Raw genomic sequence first — 6,049 nt, forward strand, 5'->3', positions numbered from 1 at the left:
TACACAATTAACCTAAAGGGTTAATGACTTGTTTCAGACACACTGCAGACAAACACAGCCAGGCATTCTATATACAAAATAACTTTTTGAACAATACCTGAAAGATACTAAAAACACAAGTCATTTTTAAGCGTCGATTTAGGTAGAAACAGCTGCTCATATTCATTTTGTACAGTCCACCAATATCTCAAATGTCCACTAATTGAGATACAAAAGGCATTTCATATGGGAAAATATAAGAAAAGGGAACCCTATTGAGGATGTCCAAGCAATTGTTCATTAGACTAAAAAGAGACTTCAGAAATATCTCTATTGTCTTAATTTAATACCACAAACATCTCAGCATCTCTTACAGTAACTACACAAACACCAAAGGGTTAACCGTGATTCATTTCAGACAAACTATCCAGATAAATCTTACCTATAGTTTACATATTTTGCAGTTTTATACCGTGCTATGTCAGAGATATGGACCAACTCTCGTGCATATAAAGTCAATTAAAGGAATTAAGCAACTTTGACGAACAAACAGCATTGAAGATGCCCATAAGCAAATGTTGCATTAATGTGAAGACTAAAACAAATAATGAATGTAGCCTATACTAAATAAACAACTTTAGCACCGAGAGAAACAGAAACTGAATTGAGCTCCAGCTTGGCCCCTGGCACACAGACAACTGCAAAATGCGTCAGACCCGATGCAGCAGAAATTTACATGCATGTTTGTTTGACAGCAGCATGAAGCTCTACCCTGGTGGTACAGGCATGTGTCATTTAATTTAGCGCACGTTTAGCATGTCAGTGTTGATGTCCGATTCACTCACCGCACAGATCGAGTGAAAAATCCGCGTCGATCCGCTCCGTCCTTGTTCGTTTCTCACGGAAGGGCCCCCGGGAAGACTCTCCTCCGTTTCCCTCCGGTAACACGGTACATCCTCTAGAGAAGCTGGGGAGAGAATCCGCTTCTGTCTGTCAGCTCCGACTGCCGCTGCCGCTGCTGATGAAGATGAAGATGATGACAAACGGCGAGCGCCGGTGCACGAGCGCACATCACATCACTGAATGAGGAAGACGGGTTTCATGACGAGCGCTGCTGCTGCTAAAGATGATGATGATGATGATGCTGCGGGAGAAGGACGCGACCGGATCCCACACCAACCACTGGATGAATGCGAGCATGAAGACTGAAGAGCCACACCACACGGTAAACACGGGGGTGTAGCAATGACTGGACATCCCATAGGAAAGAAAAAAATAGCAATGAGATCTCTTTAACAGCTCAACCGATTCTCTGGCAGCAATGCTATTAAATATAAAGCAATTAGGCTCCTGCTCCGTGGATTTCGCTCACGTTTCCCCTCTTGAGATCGCAACAATGTCTCAAACGGTGTGCAAATTTGCATTGCATTGCAACTCTACATTGGAAGGTCGGATTCTTCTATATGAACTCATTTATGGCTCATCTAATTCTTCCGAGACCTACATTACTTCAATTGTTTGACAGAGATCAAATATAAAGCAAACACACTGAAGTAAAAGACCTTCAGTGATCTCAAGTTTCTTCTCCAAAGATCTCAACGTCTCAATTGTTCTCAAATTATCATTGTATTGGAAATCTGCATTAAGTCATCTATATGAACTCAAACATTTCTCATCCAAATTACCAGTGAGATCTCTTCAAAACCTCAATTGATTCGACTGCAGGAATGAGATTAAAAAGAACACAGTCTCCAGCTTCTCGGTCTTCTACTGAAGTAAAAGACCTCAGTGATCTCACGTTCCTCCTATAGAGATCTGAGCAACGTCTCAAACTTGCATTGAAAAGCCAGATACACCAGTATCTACCCAAGCATTGCTCTCATCTAATTCTTTTGAGAGAAAATTCCCCAAATATCTCAAGAGAAAAACACAAATGAGCTTGGTTTAACATCTCAATCTATTCTTCAGACAGCATGAGATTTGATAAAGCAATTACAGTCTCCTGCTTCTCAGATTTCTCTCCTAAATTAAGACAGGTTATCTAATGTCTTAATTTTTAATAATAAATTTTACTCAATATTAATAGACATTTTGAATATTTCTAATATTGCATATCTAATTTAACAGTGAGCACTCATTAACACCTCAGTCGATTTTCCTAGACAGCAATTATACTAAATAGAGCAATTATATTCTCCAGCTTCTCAGAGTTTCTCCTAAAATAAAACACCCCCAGTGACCACAACAGTGTCTGAAACTTGCCAAGTCAGAGTCACCAACTCAAACATTTCTCATCTAATCATTGAGGCTAAATGGCCCAAACATTATGGTCTCCTGCTTCTCATGTTTCTCCTATACGACCCCAGTGACCTCCTCTAGAGAGCTCAACAGTAGGTCTCAATTGTTCTCAAATTTGCATTGCATTAAAATATATATATATTCTTCAATGAATTCAAATATTTCTCATCTATTTTTTTTCCCGACCAAATCACCTAAGTATCTCATAAGAAAAATCACAAATGAGATCTCAACCGATTTCTCTAAGAGAGCAATAAGATTAAACAAATAGCCATTAATGTCCCTCGGTCCTTAGATTTTCTCCTATAGTAAAAGACCCCAGTGATCTCAAATCTCATCTAAAAATCTAAAGATAAGTAAAAAGTATATTCTTCCAAATTACCCGAGTATCTCTTAAGAAAATTCACAAATGACATCTCTTTAACATCATGTCCACTGGAGGCAAGTTTAGACGATGAACCCAAGTGCAGTTTATTAACAAACAGTAACAGATACGACAAAAATGATGAAGAGAACAGACTTGGCTTGACTAGAATAGACTAGACTAGAACAGACACTCACCAATAGCAGGTTAGCTACAACCAACAATACTCAAAAAGGGAACAAGACAAACATGAGGCCTTAAATACACAAGGACTAATGAGCAAGACGAGGGACACCTGTGAACCATCAAGACAATGAACCAATGACAGAACAGTACTGAGAACCCACATGACTAAATGAACCAATGAGAACATTACAAAAGAAAGGCCCTGTCCCAAATGGCATCCTAAACCCTCACGGGGTGCTTCTCAATATCCCTCCTCATTTCCTCGCTCCTCCGTCCTCCATCCTATGACCCGGAAACCGATGGAGCTCAGCCATCTTTTAGGAGATCTCAATTCTCTAACTGCACCGCGAGGATACACTGGAGTATCCGTTGCATAATTATGTGACTAAATGTGACGCAAGCATTAATTCTCCTCCCCCTTCACATTGTGCCACGTTTTATTCATTAATATTAATATGTTTACATGTAGAAGACACACATGTTTGTCAAATAACAACACTTGACAGTTCCAGAATTATAAAGCACAATAAAATGAAAAAAACATATAGAGAAACAAATAGAATCTAATCCTATACAACGAATAAAAAGCAGTTAATAACTGGAATTCGTTGTTAATAATAACTGCTAATATTAATTAAAATATGGACAAATGTGGTATTTTTTGGAGGTTGAAGCTCACAGTATAAATAGTTATCTCTAATGTTCAAGAATCGCGACTAAATCCAGCGGTGCGGTCATCATTAACTGACATAAACTGCAAATTTGGAACAGGGGGTGTGGCTTTCTTGCGTCTTTACTTGCAGCTGATTGGTCCAGTTTGGGTTTGCGATCTCTAACCCAGAATAAAACCTGCTCCAGAGCAGTTAAGCCATGTAGTGTCAGTTACCATGGTGATGAACACTGATAAAAACCAATCCAACTTCTTGAGCCCGAAAAAAACAGAGTTTGGTCAAACTAATCTCAAACATACCTTAGTAAGGCAGTGGCTCAGTGGTTCATGTAGGTTGTCTACAAACCGGAAGGTTGGTGGTTCGATCCCCGGTTCCACCTGACCAAGTGTCGAGGTGTCCATGAGCCAGACACCTAACCCCAGTTGCTCCGGACCAGCTGGATGGCGCGTTGCATGACAGACACCGCTGTCGGTGTGTATGAATGGGTGAATGTGAGGCAAAAATGTAAAGCGCTTTGGATGGCCATAGGGTCTGTTAAAAGCGTCATATAAATGCAGTCCATTTACCTGTGTAACAACTGAAATCAGCTTTGTGCCACAGGACAGCAATGAAATGAATTAGTGCACATGCACTGTAAGCTTTTGCTAAAGTCTCCTTTTTAAAGATATCAAATTAGGCAAATAATCAAACATCAAAATGAAAAATAACCAAATTCTACTGAGACCAAACTTAGCTTTAAAAAAAAAAAAGTGATATCTCAGTTGCTTCTAAAGCTACAAGATTACATTTTATCAACATTATTTTTATAGTTCTCTTTTAGGGGAAACATACAAGACAAATCTGATATAGCTTAAAGAGTTCACCCAAAAATGAAAATTATTTCATTAATTACTCACCCTCATGTCGTTGGACACCCGTAAGACCTTCGTTCATCTTTGGAACACAAATTAAGATATTTTTGTTGAAAGCTGAGAAAGGCTTCAGAAAGGGCTCCATTGGCATTGAGTACATTCCCACTGACCCACTCACAAGAGCCATAAAGGCACTAAAGACTTCGATACAAAGTCCATCTCACAACAGTGGCTGTACAATAATTTGCCACAATTATACAATGCGACAAAAATAGTTTTTCTGCACAAAAAAAAAAAAAAATCTAAATAACGACTTTATCCACCAAGTTATTGTCTTCCGTGTAGGTCTCGGACGTGACCTCACGCGATAGCGGCGCTCCTCCTCTTCCGGGTCATGTATCTGAATGGAGGATCTGTGTCATATTCTCACGCATGCGCCGAGTTCATGTCAATAACTTGGTGGATAAAGTCGTTATTTAGATTTTTGTGCGCACAAAAACTTTTTTCGTCGCATTGTAACATTATTGTACAGCCACTGTAGTGAGATGGACTTTGTATCGATGTCTTTAGTGCCTTTATGGGTCTTGTGAATGGGAATGTACTGAATGCCAATTGAGGCCTTTCTGAAGCCTTTCTCAGCCATCAGCTTTCAACAAAAATATCTTCATTTGTGTTCTGAAGATGAACGAAGGTCCAATAATATGAGGGTAAGTAATTAATGCAATAATTTTCAATTTTGGGTGAACTAACCCTTTAAGCTATGAAAGAGCAGTCTCACTCCTTCCCATTGAACGTCTTTCAGAAATGTCTACATTTCTTCCCTTTTCAAACATTGATTGACTGATTGATTAATGAAGCATTTTCACAACATATTACGCAAACAGTAGGCCTATGTCATACAGTATATGCAAATGCAATCTCTATAGACGATCCTCAAAACACAGTTTTAGATATTAAGAGGTGTAGAAAAGCTCTCGGAGTGAAGTAGAGATGATGGAGATGTTCGTAACGTGGGTTCGGACTCATTCTGGCTACCGGCGTTCTCTTCATATCGAGTTTAAGCTGCTGGAGTCTCGGCTCAAGGAGAGAAACGTCCCTGGGCTCAGCGTTAAGGGCAGAACAGACGTGTGTGAACTGATGAACGGATGATTGGGATGCATAGAGTCGGGCAGTGTGGTTTAGCGCTGAATGTAAGCTTGGATTACTCTTGTGTTACCAAGAGCTCTTCATGTCCGCAGGCGCTTGTGCGCTTGACTGGGTTTAATGTTTGAAGTGTGTTTGCAGTGACTCTCTATACGAGGACACTGCATGTACGTGGCCATACACTCAAGGGCAAACCCGTACGGCGCGTTATTAAGCAGGGCCAAAAGCAACTCTGACGTCTTGACCCCTCCTTCCTTAAGGATGAACTGTTTAATTCCCAGATGACGGGAACGAACGTCATGTTTCTGCCGGCACTGCAGGGGCTGAGCAGAAGGTTTGACACACACACACACACACACACACACACACACACACACACACACACACACACACACACACACACACACACACACACACACACACACACTTACACAGATGTAGATGTTTCCTGTTCACACATCAAATGCTCGTCTGCACCTAAAGGGCAAATGAAAAACATTTGTAAATAACCCACGTCATGAGTTTTAAATGATGAAACTGGACACTGGAGTTTATAA

The 6,049-nt window shown here is 40.2% G+C and overlaps 1 protein-coding gene across 1 annotated transcript in view; it reads right to left on the reverse strand.

The window, feature by feature from the left end:
* Positions 1–963, reverse strand: part of dlgap4a (discs, large (Drosophila) homolog-associated protein 4a) — a 250,759-nt gene extending 249,796 nt beyond the window's left edge. The window contains exon 1 of the mRNA XM_067445553.1: positions 825–963. The gene's annotated coding sequence lies outside the window, so the exon portion shown is untranslated. The remainder of the gene's footprint in view (positions 1–824) is intronic.
* Between the last annotated feature and the right edge of the window lie 5,086 nt (positions 964–6,049).

Source organism: Pseudorasbora parva, chromosome 6 (genome assembly GCF_024679245.1).
Source record: "Pseudorasbora parva isolate DD20220531a chromosome 6, ASM2467924v1, whole genome shotgun sequence".
NCBI classification, from domain to species: domain Eukaryota; kingdom Metazoa; phylum Chordata; class Actinopteri; order Cypriniformes; family Gobionidae; genus Pseudorasbora; species Pseudorasbora parva.